Source organism: Mus musculus, chromosome 7 (assembly GCF_000001635.26).
Source record: "Mus musculus strain C57BL/6J chromosome 7, GRCm38.p6 C57BL/6J".
Lineage (NCBI taxonomy): Eukaryota > Metazoa > Chordata > Mammalia > Rodentia > Muridae > Mus > Mus musculus.
This window is the reverse complement of record NC_000073.6, coordinates 31909482-31925673: the sequence shown is the minus strand read 5'-3', so window position 1 is coordinate 31925673 and position 16192 is coordinate 31909482. Positions and strand designations below refer to the sequence as shown.

Here is a 16192-nt window from a genome sequence, read left to right as displayed (position 1 = left end):
TCCAAAAATCCAGACTCCCCAATGAATTGCAAGGTTATTATTGTTGAATTCTTGTTCTTAGACACCTGGAGGGAAGGGCTATAGCTTGCTGCATCTGTATGGGTGAGCAGGCAAATGGTTTCCTTGAGAGTAAAGTTGTAGCCATCGACATAGCAGCCTGTCTTCTATTTTTTCCTGCAAACAGAAGGCAAAGTGAGTCTTTGGGGGTGAAGCAGACCTAATGCCACACTGATCATTCACTGAGACACCTCCTAGAAAGACCTGCAGCCAATTAGCAATTGCTTTTATATCTGACCAGGACCAGGGAGCCTTTTCCCCAACCTGTTGAGACAAGCTCTGTAAAGAGCCCCAAATCCAGCCAGATGGGAGAAGCCACCTTGGGAGACAACATAGTCCCAGTGGGTCTGAATGGGGAGGAGCGGACAGAGACCCATGTGAGACTCTGGGCAGCTGGGGCCCCACAAGCAAACTGACTCCTGTCACATGTTGATGATGACCCTCAAATATCTTCAGCTAAAGGCAGGGCTGTAACATACCTGCTCTAGGGACATGAGGGGGTTCACTTTAATTCTACCCTTGAATATTCACATGTGGACTCCACAACGTGGTCTTCAAAGTTCAGAGAACAGGATAACATATGACTTTTTTGGAGCTGGAGTGATAGCCTTGAAAATTGAAGATAAAAGACCTAGGCTAGAGAAGGGTGCCAGGTGCCAAGCTTCTGCAGCTAGACTTGGAAGGCTGTGTCAGGAAGTCTGAGGGAGGCCAAACTCAGGCAGGGTTCTATGGTGGCTTTGCTGAGCTGAGCAGCCAGGGCCAGCTCAGGCAGTCCTAGAGCTCCTTCCTGCCCCATCCTTCTGACATTCTCAATCAGGATTGTCACATATCTGGATTCTCAGTGAAGCTTCAGTGGTGTGCAAGAGCACAAGCCTAGCCCTTACCAGACATATAGAGACTCAGGATGAAAGCAGTTGCATGTGCCTTGTCTTTCTCTGTCAATGTGCTATCAACACATTGCTTGATTTTTTCAGTATTTTCCAGTATTTCAGGGTCATTTTTGTATTGTTTCACGTACTCAACATACTCTTCTGAGGTTCCATTTAAAAAGAGACAAACATCCTCTTTTATAGCTGGGCAAATGCCACAATCTGGAACACAAAGACAAGGTGACCCTCACTTGAATGACCTGCATCAGTATATCCCAGGGGATAGAGGGTGTGAGAGCCTAAATAGCTTGCATCCGTGACCCCAACACAGTAATACCCACCTCCCCCTGAAGTCAGGAGGAGGAGGGCAGCCCCGAGGATCACCACAGCACCAGCAAGCTTCATGATAATGGAGGCAGGTGTTCTTACACAGTTTGGTCCCCTTCTTTAACTGCCCTGTTTGGCTCAGTGGGCAGGGAGGGACCCGTGTCTGAGCCTCTCCATGCCACTCCCAGTACACATCTTGGAACTTACTGAGGGTGTGTGTTTGCATCATTGATTGATATGTATTTTGGCAAGATCCTGGTCAATAACCTATTTCAGCTTGTTTGCCTTCTTAGTGATCTTCTAAAGATATGACAACTGTCACTTGCCATTTGACAGCCAAAAAATAAGTATGACTAGGGAGAGGATTAAATGGTCTCTCAATCAGACTTCCAGAATGAGACCTGTGCCCTCCTCTCACAATGGAAACCTCAAGAGCCATACTCATAGTCAGTTCTAAACAAGCCAAACTTTAGACCACTGGCCATGGGACCCCTGCCCTGTCTTACTTCTTCCTCTAATTCCATATGCTTCGTGCCTTCCCTTGAACCAGGCTCTTCAACGCATGCTTATCCTGCTGTTGTAGGCATCCTTCAATTTGACCTTTTTGTTGTTGGTTGTAGGTTTTTTCTGAGATAAGGTCTCTCTACACAGCCCACACTTCCTAAAGAAGGAAAAAAGAGCTGTCAAAAGAACCCTTTCATGAAGCCTAAAATGGCAATGCCAGGGGTGGCTGTGTATCTCCTATCTGAGTGAATGGGCTTAAGCAGATTGCTTCCAAGGTGTGTGGAGCAGGGGGCCTACCTTCTAGGACCAGGCTGTCCTGAAAATATGTATATCAGGTTATCCTTGGACTCACAGAAGTCTTTGTGACTCTCTCCCATGTGAATAGTGGAATAAAAGGCAAGTAATTTCACTTCTGCCTAAACTTGACTTCTTAAACCCATTGTTGAGGTTTTCTGTTTTGTTTGTTTGTTGCTTTTTAGTTTTAGTTTTTGTTGTTGTTGTTGTTGTCTTTTAAAGAAGATCTTGCTCAGGTTGGTCTTGACCTCATAAACTTCCTGAGAAATGAGTGTGTGGTCCTGCCTGCATGCCTAAATATCTGTCTTCTGTCTGTCGGTCTGTGAGTCTGTCTGTATATCTGTCTGTTTATGTATATATGTTGTAGAGCCAACTTTATTTGGGCCTGGTGTAAATCATTATCAAAATCAGTTAGCAATGAACAGGTATGGTAATTCTCACCTTTGATCTTAGTACTTTGGAGGAAAAGCTTTCCTACCTTGTGAGTTGGCGGACAGTCTGGTCTACACAAAGGGTTGTAGGCTACCCAAAATTACACAAGAGGACCCTGTTAATAAACATCTTTAGTGTGTTCATTAAGTTCTCACTTCAAGTGCCTTGTGCTCATTTTCTCATAACTAAGCAAGGATATTTAAGTTCTGAGCTACCTGGCCCCCTAATTGGTCACTGCCAGACTATGTATTGCTGCTCTAGCTATTCTGACTACTGATCAAAAAGCCTGCATGATGGCCATTTTCAATATTCCACAGCTACCCTGTAAAAATTAGAGTCCAGTCTCAGCTGGAATCCCAAGCTCCTGAAGGCTCAGCATCAGTCCATCTATGCCAGTGTGTCCCATTGATCTTTGCTACCTTTGTGAGTTAGTGGACAGTTTGGTCTACACAAAGAATTCTAGGCTACCCAGATGACCCTTCAACCCCCTCTACCTGGGCCAGTAGGGGAGCATTTACCACTGCACAGTGACATAAGGCGACTGTTGGGAAGGGTGCTAAGAGTCAAGGTTGTGGTAGGCCCCCTGCTCCACCCATCTTGGAAGCAGACTGCTTAAGCTCATTCACTCAGATAGGACATACACTGGCCACTCTGGCATTGCCATTTTAGGAATGCCATTTTCTTCATGAAAGGTTTCTTTTGACAGCTCTTTTGTCCTTCTTTAGGAAGTGTGGACTGAACAAATAACAATGGAGGAGGCTTAAGACAGCAGAGCAAAGCCTGAGGCAGACTTGTAAAGGCTGAAGGGTCAGCAGGATGAGCTGTGAAGTTGGCCAAGAGTCTTACTGCTCTATGGTAGCTTAAGCATTTGATGGGGGAAATGCAGGAGAGAGTAGGTAGGGTCATAGAATGAAGAGAGGGCAGAGGCAGATTCTGAAGAAGAACACAAGGTATCCAGAGGACAGGATAATTAGACCTCAAATGCCAGAAGTGTTCTAAGCAATTGTACAGTCTTTGGAGACTACACTAAGGCCTGGAGACTCATCATGGCAGAGTGCCAGAAAGGCTCATCTTCCTGTCCATGCTGTGGAGGATCTGCAGCACAGGTAGTCATCAGGGTCCCATGCTTTTAAGAGGAATTCTCAGGACAGTATACCACTGCTGCCTCTACAACCTGCTACCTGTTGGAGATAGTCCCTTGCTGCTGTCTATTCAAATGCTAAGTACTGGGACTCAGGGAATGGAACCCCCCAAACCTCCAACTTCTTGCCAATCTCTTTAACAAATTCTCACATACACCAGATGTTGCTTAGTAAATCAGTTCACCTAAATCTCTGACTATCTAAGAAAATGTGACTGCCAGGCAATGATAGAGAGAAGAGAGGTATGTGGGGCTTTTTTTTCCCCTGGGATGGGTGTCACATATAAGCATTATAAGGCAAGAGAAGAGGAGAGAATTAAAGGAAGAAGATGGAGACAGGGGAAGGCTCCACTAGGGCCTGATGACTCAGAAGCACATGACCAGGAGCTGTGGATCATGAGTACAAGCTGATGGAGCAGAAATAACCCTGGGCAACACTTAAATAGCAATTAACATCAGGCCTATAGATTGTATGCAAGTCAAAATAGTATACAACCTGTCTGATCTAGGTTTACAGCTCATCAAATAATATACAAATATTTGTGTGTTTTATAGAGGCTAGCTACAATATGTATTTCATTTATAGCCACGTTCAGCTCCTTGTTGTGAAACATTGTGAGCAATGAAGAAGCAGAAGCCAGCCTGGGAGAGCATCCCGCTACCTGAGCAAGTTTCCTTTGTGATTGAGGGGATCCCACACAGGTAACTGGGACACACCTGCCACAACTTCCCACAAGTGAGGACCACAGGTGAGAAGCACTATGTTTTCATCTCTTTACTTTGGACTTTGCCAGTCATCTGAGTGCTCTGTCTACACCTGAACCTCGAATTTACCATTTAACCAGTGTTTTTATTATTTATTGAGTCTCTACATTTGGTATGACACTACTTTTCCATAATTGTGACCCAAGAGGGAACCAGAGCTTTCATATGCTCTGCCCTCACTGCCTGAAATGCTTTTCCTTCATATTCCTGGAAAATCTGTCACCTAAATCCCCAGACTGCATCAATAACCAACATATCAGAGGGAAGCTACAGCTTTCGCCATGTTTAAGGCAAAAACCAAACACCCACATTGAGCCTTTGTCCCCACTGTGTCAGGACTGAGGAATGTATGTTAGGTCTTTGAGAAGGAATGTAGAGCCTCTGCTCTAAGTCTTCCACAATCCCATGTTGCCTTTCTGCAGTTCACCCTGTGTTCAGATAACACAATTCCCTGGCTACCTGAAGTTGCCCTATTCTCTACCTTCAAGATTCCAGGCCATGAAGCAAATTAAACTCTTTCCTATATACATGACCTAGTCTTGGGTCATTTGTCATAGCAAGACAACCTGAATTACAACCCTACAGTCCACATGGATCACTCGTATATAAGAAGACACTTGACGTTCACCATACCAAAGGCTCTGAATCCTGTTTCCTCTTCTATAGCTCCCCTTTCCTTGGCTGATGTTTGGTGTTATTTAGATGTCTGAAGGCTCAGTAGAGCAAAGCTTTCCTCTCTCCCACAGTCAGCACACATAGGAGGTCTTCACAAATGCTGGTTAGACTGGCCAAAGGGCTATCTTACTTCTCTCAAGTCTATAAACAAGACCCTACTTAAAACACACAACACTATCTTGTCATATAATGCAGCCTTGGTTTCAAACTACTCTTCCCACATGCTTAGTTACATAAGTGTTTGTGCTTAAGTAATTTGGTTGGTATTTAATTTTAAAAGTAAAGATTATATGTGTTTTGATAAGGCACAATTAAGTAGTTTGTTGTAAAATGCACTTGACTGTCACAATCTATACAGCACACGGTGACAGAATGAACTTTGCAGAAGACTTAAAGAGTCCAACGCCTTTGAATTTTACTGGTTATCTGAGCCAAACAGGATTTACCTCCTGTTACTGTTTGGTCAATTAGGTGCCAAGTACTGAGACCTAATTCTGAGCTCTCTGCTCGGTCTACTTGTTTTTATAACCTTGCATGTCCTGAGGGCTGAGATGGCCTGTAGAATGTGCCCACTGGGGGCTTCTCTGTTCTGCACAGGGATGGGAATGGAGACAAGGGCATCATGTGATTAAGCAAGTGTCTAGTTCCTAGTGACCCGATGCTACTCTGATTTGATCATCGTGTTGTATCACTGTAACAGTAATCTTAAATAAGACACGTGACATTTATATCTGTATGAACAAAGTGGCCAGAGAAAGACAGTGAGGGCCTTCAGTTGCTCTCCACCATGACATGTGTGTATATACATTATATCTGTGTATTGATACATATATGCATATGTGTGTGCTTACTTGACATTTTATTTAGGTTGAATGTATGTGTATGGAGATTGTGCCTGCATGAGTGTCTTATGAAATACTGAATGCTTTCCCTGTGGAGGTCACAGTAAAGCACTGGATCCTCTGCAACTGGAGTTACAGATGGTTGTTAGCTATCATGGGAGTACTGGGAAGTAATTCTGTGTCCTTTTTATAGCTGAGACCACCTTATATTTTTTGAGACAGGGCCTCTTACTGGAGCTTGCTAATGGCTAGATGGACTGGCCAGTAAGCTCTCTGGTGCTAGAGTTACAATGGGTCACTTTATGCCTAGCTGTCCTATAAGTTCATAGGGTTGGAAACCATGGATTCAAGAGTGTATGCCAAGCAACTACTTCACTTACTTGCCTGTTCCCCAAGCTCACCCTGCTGCTTTCTTGAGAACATATAGCTCACAGTGTAGGACTGAAGAGGGGTCTGCTCCCAGGAGAAACATCTACAGATCCTCTGGAATTCTTCTGTGAGATGTAAGAACACTGACTTTCATCCATGCTCATTTATATGCCACAAAACCATTCACAACAGCATGGTTTTATAGGTTATTTCAAAATTCTAGTACAATCCAATATCATGTAGTTTAGTTGTTTTGTTCAAATTGTTTTATATTTGTCAATTAGGAGCCAGTTCATGCCTCCTCATTCCAGTTTCCACAGAAAATTCTAGTTGTCTGTTCATGTGTTTGTTTACTTGTGTATTTGCCTGTGTGTGGACAGTGGTACTAAGATGTGTGTGTGTGTGTGTGTGTGTGTGTGTGTGTGTGTGTGTGTGTGTGCATGTATGCATGTGCATGTGAAGGTCAGATGATAATTTGGAGGAGTTAATTCTCTTGCTCTACCAGGTGGTTTCTGAGATTTGAACTCAGGTCATCGCCTTCAATCACTGCATCTTTAATCACTGAGCTATCTCATCTTTCCATACAATTTTTTGAGACCAAGTCTCTTATTGAACATGAGGCTCACATGGAATTAGACATGTATACCAACACTCTTATGGGTCCTAGGGATTTGAACAATGGACCTTATGCTTGTAAAATAAGCAATTGTACACTGAGCTATCTCTTTGGTGGCTAATGTTTATGTGTGCAATGCTGTAAGTTAATCATAGGACTTTGCACATGCTAAAAAAACTATTCTGCCACTGTTGTAGAGAACTAGTGACAAAATGACAGGTGAGAAGCAACATTTCTAATCACAGTTTGAAGAGGTACAGTTCATCACAGTCAGTTAGGCACAGTGAAGGAACTTGAGGTGGTTGGTCTCATCTATAATCAGGAGGCAGATAGGCATGAATGGTTCTACTCAGCTTGCTTACCTCTGTCTCTGAAACATAGTACATGCTTCCCCATAAAAGTAAGTCTACCTACCTCAATTGACCACGCCTAAAAACCCCCAGTCGGAACTTTGTTTCTATGCCAACATTCAACCCAGTCAGAATGATCATCAAGATTAACCATCACACACTGCAAACAGGGTGAGCCTAAATTTAAGATCTTCCTGTCATAAGAAACATGAACTACCACACAGAGATGTCAATCATATCTTTCCTTAGGGTAAGTATGTTGTTCTAAACTTGAGACAGACTATGCACACAACACTTCCTGTGCCTGTGAAGCAGTGTAGTATACAGGCAGGCAGTTCATAGTAGCTTGAGGGGTGTTGGACAGCAGAGTTCATGTTCATGGTTGAATACCTCACTCTACCATGCACTGCTCTCATCACATGGACAATACTGTTCAAACCTCTTTAAGACATGGTTCCTAACAGAGCTGAGAGTGGACAAGGTGAACATGACAACAGGAATGAGCGACTATGCAGTGAAGCACAATTTGTGGTACAAAAGCATCATCAGCCCCCAAGGATGTTCACACTGCCAATGAGCTGGTGACTACCCTGGCTGAGTGTCAAAGAGAGGTAGATGGTGCCTCCTTGTTCTAAGCTTTCCAATACAAAGGTCTCAGTAGCTTGGACAATGGGATCAAGCATAGGTAAGGAGTTTGACAAGGAAACACAGGTGACAAGTGAAACAGGACCACATGTCATTTTGTTCAGCACATGGGCTGCTTGCAAAGATCAGCTCTAAACCATCTTTGGCAAAGGTACAAACAACTTCTCTCCAGAAACTGCTGATATCTGGCTGTCTTAGGTTGTTTGTTCTTCAGAATGGGAGAGGCCCCATGCTGCTGCCTCTGTGCAAGTTGAAAGGAGATCCACAGGTGCTAGGCTCTTTCCCAAATGGTGTTTGGAACTCCTGGAGGCATGTTTGTGGATGGGTGTGGCTGGGCTCAGAGCTATAATGGTTTATAAAGAAGAGGATCTGCACTGTGAGGAGCATTTAGCACTCTTGACCATGAATGGGACACTTCTTCTGCTGGACTTTCTGGTGACTGGAGAACTGAACTTCCAGACAAGTGAGAGTGGTACCCTTTTTCACCCCTTTCAGTCCCATGGAGATATCTAAATGTGGGCCTGAGACAGACCTAGGTGTCCTCCGGAGGCCACTGGCAAGGAGCTGCAAAAGCAATTCATGCTTTCTGCACTGAGTTAGAACTGTTAGGTTTGTGGGACATGGAGACAGAGGTATGCTGGTGATGATACTCATGATTAAGGGACCTTAAATGCACAGTTGTTGGTGAGGCAAGTGTTGGGCTTATGTGAAGGTCAGATATCAAGGTCTGTCCTTTATGGGTGTTTTTCTGCTAGATCTGTGTATCTCATGTAAACCATGTTTTTTCTGGGAGGCTGAAGCCTTTGGGAGGGTTTGAATATTGCCCGAGCTTTTGTCCCCGCTGGCAAGAACACACTCAGGACAACCGGAATCTTCTGCAGCAAAGCTTTATTGTTTACTTCTCAGGAAGACCCCGACCCCAGAAAATAAAGTCGCTGATATATCCCTCAGCCATGGCGTTTCAGCACCTGATATGGCTTGTCAGCTCCTGATTTGTTGCTCGCCCATCACCCAATTACTACGCCCCAAAATGGGCAGTGACTAGGCGTGAGTTCACTATCACACCTGCATACAAGGCTTGTTTACTAGTTAGGCACAGCAGAGGCCAGCACCATCTTATAATGGCAATTTCACGTGACTCGCGATTGCTTGCTGCGCGACTCTCCACATTTGACTATGAGAAAAGTCAGTTAAGGCATTTGTAGATGCTGCAAGGAACATTGACCCTCTGCTTTGACCATCCCATTGTCTTTTAATGGTGTTTTTCTCTCTGTGTTTGTAGCAGAAGCATGTGTTCCTTTCTTCTAAGTCTATTCAAGTGTTGTCTCTGGAAGTAGGCTGTGGATGTATCAAAAATTCCAGGCATTCAATGCTACTGCAGAGGAAAAGGTGGCCTTGGAAAAAATCCAGGGCTGCTATAGAGAGGAAAGATTAAGAAACATACTTCTGAAGCACAAAATTATGGTAATTTTCTCCCTACCTCCACTCACCCATGCAACAGATGCTGTAAGGCTGTGTACAAGTGATAGATGCAACCATTACTACATGTCAGGTGACCTGCAACTGAGAACTGAAACCCTTGCCCCCAGTAGTACATGTAAAGCAGCATGCCATGTAAACAGCCAGCCTGTTCCTTGCATGATCCTGCAGCTCACTCCCACATGCTGGTTAAACATGGGGCTCTCACCCATGGTAGGTACATGGAGTCCTTGGGATAGCCTCTGCACTGGTTTGGTACTCCCAGCTCTACACTAAGATGCTTGAAATTTCTCACCAGTGTCTTTTTTGGAACCTCTCTGGGGTCTATTATTCCCCAGCCATCGATGAATCACATTTCTGCAGGCATCATCTGTGCTAAAACAAAACCTCCCACTATGTCTGAAATGCCACCCCACCCCAGGACTGCCTAAAGTTCCTCACCGCTATTGTCACCTGTCCTCCCTTGTTTCAAGCATAACTAGATTGCAGAGATGTATATTTTGAACAGTGCAGCTCTCACCCTACTTCCCAAAGTATTTTACTTGAGTATCAGGTCTTGAAAAACAACAGTGCTATCCAAAATTATTTTTCTCTAGCAAGTCCAAATGGGGGGCATATTTTTAACATGGTTATGCAGCCAATGTGCCCGTAGAGAGGTGCTCAGGTATGTGAGATATCACCAAACTCATACTCAGCTGTACTGTCCCTCTCTAGAACTAGCCCCCACTATGCTTTCCAGAACCTTCTCCTCTTCTTCTCTGCCTGACTATGGTGGTTTTCAGGCTTCCTACTGAAGGGTGTGAGTGGGTTCCAATTCCCTTGCGGCAAAATGTGTTACTGGAGAGAGACCTGAATCACTGTATGGGATTTTCTTTGCTGTGCATGAGGATCAGTCTCCTTGTGGGTAGTTGGGGTACCCTGCTGAGGTCCTGTACCTTGCCTATAGCCAACACTATCCTGCTCTGCCTTATTGTTTTCCAGGAAGCCATGGACGCCAGCCCAGAATGCCAGGCACACTATAGAAGGGACACCGTAAAATCCTTTTTAGACTATCTTTTCAAGCTATTAGGATAATAGATGTTAATGTGTTTGGGGCAACCCATCTTTGCAACATGTCTGATCAAAGTGCCATCTTGCTGACCTGTCCTCTTTCTCTCCTGAAGTTGGATTCTTGATCCTGTACTTTCATCATCCAGTCTCTTAGACTAATTCAAATAAATGCTTGCAGCTCTGTTCTGTGACCTGTGTCTATGTGCTAAACAAGGTCTTCAGAGGATCTAGGAGATACTGAGATAAATGACTTGTATAGTCACTGAGAGCAGCGTGACTGCTCCTGATTAGCCAGGTGATCATGAGAGAGACTTTCTGGTCTCCTTTTTTTGTTAATGTGTAGACCAGGCTAGCCTGGAACTTACAGAGATCCAAAACCCTCTTCCTCCCGAGTGCTGGGATTGTAGATGTGAGCCCCCATGCTCAGTTTACTGGAGTTCTGTGAGACTCTGGAGACTGGGATTGTCTGAGGGAAAATAGCATGTAAGTAGCCACAGGATTCACCAGGTTGTCGGAATAGTAAAGAAATGGAGAAACACTTGCCTCATATGTTGTCCCCGGGCTGTATCACAAAACTATGAAATCCTTGTGTCCAGTTATAAAAGGAGAGTAACTCAGAGATCACAAGGGTGTGCTTCTCAGATAATCTTGGTCTGATAGTGACATTTACCATTTGTCACACCCTGGCCAATATAGCAGTTTCTAAGACAGTGATGGTTACACTCTGAGACCCTACCTCGAAAACAAAACCAAGGGTCTGAAGAGTTGACTCAGGAGTTAAGAATGCTGGTTGCTCTTCCAGAGGTCCCAAGTTCAATTCCCAGCAACCACATGAAGGATCAAAACCATCTGTGACCCACTTCATGTGTGTCTGAAGACAGCAACAGTTTACTCATATTCATAACATAAATAAATAAATCTTTAAAAGAAACCCAGAACTTAATAATATACAAAAAAATTCAATGAGGAAAGAAACAGGAGTCAATGCCCAACATGAGGAAAGAGTGAAGCACTTGGAAGAAGGTTCAATGGGTAGAGTGCTTCAGTGCATTATTGGGATCCTGAGTTTGACTCCCAGAACCCATGTAAAGTCAGACTTGTTAGCATGTGTCTAGAGTCCTAGTGCTCCTGTTGAGAGATTGGAGGGCTCAGGTAAATTATCAAAAGTTTGTAGAACACCTACCCTGGCATTCCACAATATCAGAAATCCAGAGGCCTGTACTAAACAATGGCTCAAAATTGCCCTCCGATCTCTACATGCATGCTGTGCCATATGTATGCCTGCTCCTTCTTATACACTCAAACACAAAACAGCAACCCAACAAGTAAAAGGGAGAGAGGACTGGAGAGCTGTTTAAATTAAAATGATGAACTCCATTTGTTAAAATTGGCATACAACATAGTAACACAACTCTTATTCTGTATATTAGCGGCAAAAATGGAGAAGACACATTGAAGAGAGCAAGTGCTGTTGAGCAGGCTGAGGGACTGAAAATTATACAAAAAAGACACATTGGTCAGTGTTTAAGACTGACAAGCATGGAGCCATTGCTCTGTTCATCTGTTTCCTGATGTGACATGACAACACCTAGGGCTTTCTAAAGAAGGCTGACTTACCCTTACCCTGTGGAAGGTCAAATGGCCTTCCCAGGGTCAAAGCTCTCTAGGCAAATCAATGACTCTGAGAAAACAGAACATCTTCACTTTTAACACCCTATCCAGTATTTTTCCAAAATACCACCTCAGGACTAAGCCTGGTCCCAAATCTGAAACCTGTTTAGCTTATTCAAACCAGTAAATCCAAGAACAGTTTCCTGTGCCCAAGGAGTCCCCAGGAAAGGGTGAGGCCTCTTCCCCATGTTTTTCTGTCTCCCACTCAACAATATTGTGCCTGACATAGCATTGCGTGGCATGACATATGTACCTTCTCTTGATATATGTAGGTAGTTTGTTCCTTCCTTTTTGATTTGCTTGTTCCATCATATCTAGAAGATAAACTCTCACATGTACAAATGAGCCATGAAGGCCTTTGATGCCTGAATATTGACACACAGAAGAGAGAAACAGGTTAATGAATGCACAGAGCAGCTTTATTTACAACAGTCCCAACCTGAAGGCAGCAAAAGCCCTTGGACTAATGACAAAGGGGAAATCACCTTACAATACACAATCCCACACTTATATTAATGGAAAATCCTCATGGTTGTACACAAATCAGTGATAATTATTTTATTTTCAAGATCTTCTGAAAGGGGAAAACAAATCAATGAATACCCTGATGGGCAGATAGGAAAGGGGTGACTATAAGGGGTCACATTAGGAGCAGTGAAATTGATCATTATCAGGACTACAGTGATTTCTTGTTTTTGTACATTAAATAACACCTACCATGCCAGTCAGTGGTGGAGCAGGCCTTTAATTGCAGCACTTGGGATGTAGAAGCAGAAAAATCTCTGTGCTTGTGTCCAGCCTGGTCAACAGAGAGACTTCCATGGAAGCCAGGGCTACACATAATCACCCTGACTCACAATACAAAACCACTAACACCAACATTAACAAGTCTCTCATATTTTATAATTTATACACAGTAGAAGGCACAGAAATTCTGCCTCAACCAAGCTTTAATAAAAGAAATGTTTCAGTACAAAAGAATTATTTTTAAAACCATCACAAGAATCTGATTTCTTCTATCTATTATAAAACCAGAGTTTGACCAATGCCACTGCTCCTACTATTGGAAGAGATTCCTACTTTGACCAGAGCAAAGCATCATGAACAGTAATAACTGACTTTGAATTCCAAGTCAAGGGAGAACAGAATTAAAATCAAATATAATTAGCCCCAGGGCTATCTATAACAGCCTTCTTGGTTTTGCTGCCCTCAATTTTTACTAATTAAACATTGTGTTTGGATATATTTGTGTCAAGCTGTAATGTGCTTATTCTATACCTGATATCATTGAAGGAATATACATGAAGTCCTATGTGTTAGGCTTCAAATACTGTTCGACATGATACATACCAGGTCCCAGGAGTGAGCAAGCTTCAGTCATAGGATTTATAGTGATAGACCTTTTGAGGGGGTTTTATGCAGATTACAAGAGCAACATGGCTAATAACCCCTCTCACATATATGTCCTCCATAGCTTATATCTCCATGCTTATGTCAATATATGGGTGATGGCTATATAACAAAGGCCACTTTGGCAATCATTTTTGCTTCCAGGCATTAAGCTGTCTCTATAGGTCACACACTCCATGAACTTCAAGGTCTTACTCCAAAGTAAATCTTCTCCCATCGAAGGAGGGAGAGCCAGTACCTCAAGGTCTCCTTCAGTGTGAGCTCTTTAATATATGAAGAGGATGACTTTTTGTGATGGTTTGTATATGCTTGGCCCAGGGAGTGGCACTATTAGTAGGTATGGCTCTGTTGGAGTAGGTGTGGTCTTGTTGGAGTAGGTGTGTCACTGTGGAAATGGGCTTTAAGAATTCATCCTAGCTGGCTTAAAGCCAGTATTGTGCTAGCAGACTTTAGATGAAGATGTAGAACTCTCAGCAACTCCTGTACCATGTCTGCCTGAATGCTGCCATGTTCCTACTTTTATGATAATGGACTGAACTTCTGAACCTGAAAGTCAGCCCCAATTCAGTGCTGTTTTTATAAGAGTTGCCTTGGTCATGGTGTCTGTTCACAGTTGTAAGACCCTAACTAAGACACTTTTAAAACAGAGACATGGGTGTGATGTGGAGATGGAGCAGAGACTGAGGGAATGACCAACCAATAATGGGTACAATTTGAGATCCATCCCATGGGCAAGTATCAGTCACTCACACTATTAATGATATTCTAATCTGCTTGCAGACACGAGTCTAGTACAGCTGTCCTCTGAGAAGGTCCAAATAGCATCTGACTATTACAGGTTCAGGCACCCACAGCATAACAGTGGATGCTTCTTGGGTACTCCTATAGAACAGGAGGAAGGAATGCTGGGAAGGTACAGAATTGTAAACTCATTAAGTTATCATAGACGAGAAAATAAATTGCCAATTATAACAGACTGGATATTATAGGTGTATATAATACCTTATGATTTTCATAATTGTCATAATGTTATTCAATTTATATCTATGAGAAAGGAGCCATTTATTCAACAAAAAGGTGAATTTTTGAGGTTTTGTCTTGCTGTCTGTTGTAATGCTAAGGGTAGACTCTCCACCCACCCAAGAACTGGAGTCTGCATGTAGACCTGTGATTCTCCCCCCAAGTTATTTCTGATTGGTAAATAAAGATGCCAACAGCCAATAACTGAGCATAAGAGACATAGAGGTGGTTTGGGTTTCATTGGATTTGGACTGGAAGAGGATCTATGGGAGAAGAGATGATGCAAGGGAAGAAGCCGCCACATCCAAGTTTTCCCCAATGTATGAGTAAGAAACTCAAACTCAGTGTCATCATAGAGTCCAATAGAGAACAACTTTGCTGACTGACTACCTTAAAACCAACTAAGAAAAAAAATCCGTTTTGTTTTGTAATACTGCTTGCCACTGATATTTTTGAACATTAATTTAAAAAAAGCAATCTGAAAAAAAGTCCAGAAGACATCCTTGTGGAGAGCTCTTAGGACTACTTCTAGAAACTTGGCAGTAATTTTATATAGGATAAGGACAGAAAAGTAGACTCAGATATGTTGATCATACTAATATGTCCCTAGAAACAGTGATGTTGGTACTTTTCTTTATTACCTTACTTTTTCCTTAACCTTGAACATATCTTATTACTTGCATATCATTAAAATGGTATATAAAATCAGACTGGGAAAATATAAACTTACTTCAGCATCAGAATTGGCTGCAGTCATGTTATAATGTTGTCTAATTGACTTTTGTTCTTTTTTGGTCATCACTCCCTCCCTGGAGAACCCATTGACTATCTGAGGTGGCTTGGTCACGTACTTAGACATAATATAATTCCAAGACACCATGTTCCTCTTTGCTAAGCAATGTCTAGAAACAACTGTTCTGTGGGGACTGGGTCTGCATCTTTTTTAGTTTCCCTTTTTCTTTATTGAGACAGGGTTTTTTTATGTAGCTCAGGCTGTCTTGGAACTCACCACAGATACCTTGATGAACTCAAACTCACAGAGATATTCCTTCCTCTCCATAATGGTACTGGGACTAAGGGTGTGAACTAATACTGACTGCCAGAACCTTTTGTTATATCAAGGTCATGATAACATTGTATACAGAACATTGATCCTGGCATATTCACTTGAGGTATGTAGCTTTATTTGACATTTTGTTTCTTTGTTTGTTTGCCTGATGTATTTTCATTATTGATTTTCAAAAGATTTTTTTAAATATATGTTTGTCTAGGTTGTGGTGGTACAAGCCATTATACCCTGCACTTGAGAGGCAGAGGCAGGCAGATATTTGATGTTGAGTTCACCCTGGTCTACAGAGTGAGTAGCAGGACAGACATCCTTTGATGCACCAGGAAGGGTCCCTTCCAACAGGAGTCCAGCAACTGTTCTGATGCCTCCTTTTGTAGAGATGTTCACCAGTCTGGAAGTGGTAAGGGGTCTGGGCATTCCTGGAACAGTTAAGGTAGACAATTTGGGGCAAATAACATGTTTTATTGAATGAAGGGCTTGGAGCCTCAAAAAGATGTTCCTATCAGTGAGTTGAAATAACTCCAGGGAGGGCCCACTCAACACCAAGGGAATTGAGGTACCATCAGAATCTCAAAAGAGAACAGGTTAAAATGGTAGGGGTGTTCAG

The 16192-nt window shown here is 42.9% G+C and overlaps 1 pseudogene; it reads left to right on the top strand.

The window, feature by feature from the left end:
• Nucleotides 1-8288: 8288 nt before the first annotated feature.
• Scgb2b9-ps lies at nt 8289-10439 on the top strand (annotated as a pseudogene).
• Nucleotides 10440-16192: the final 5753 nt, after the last annotated feature.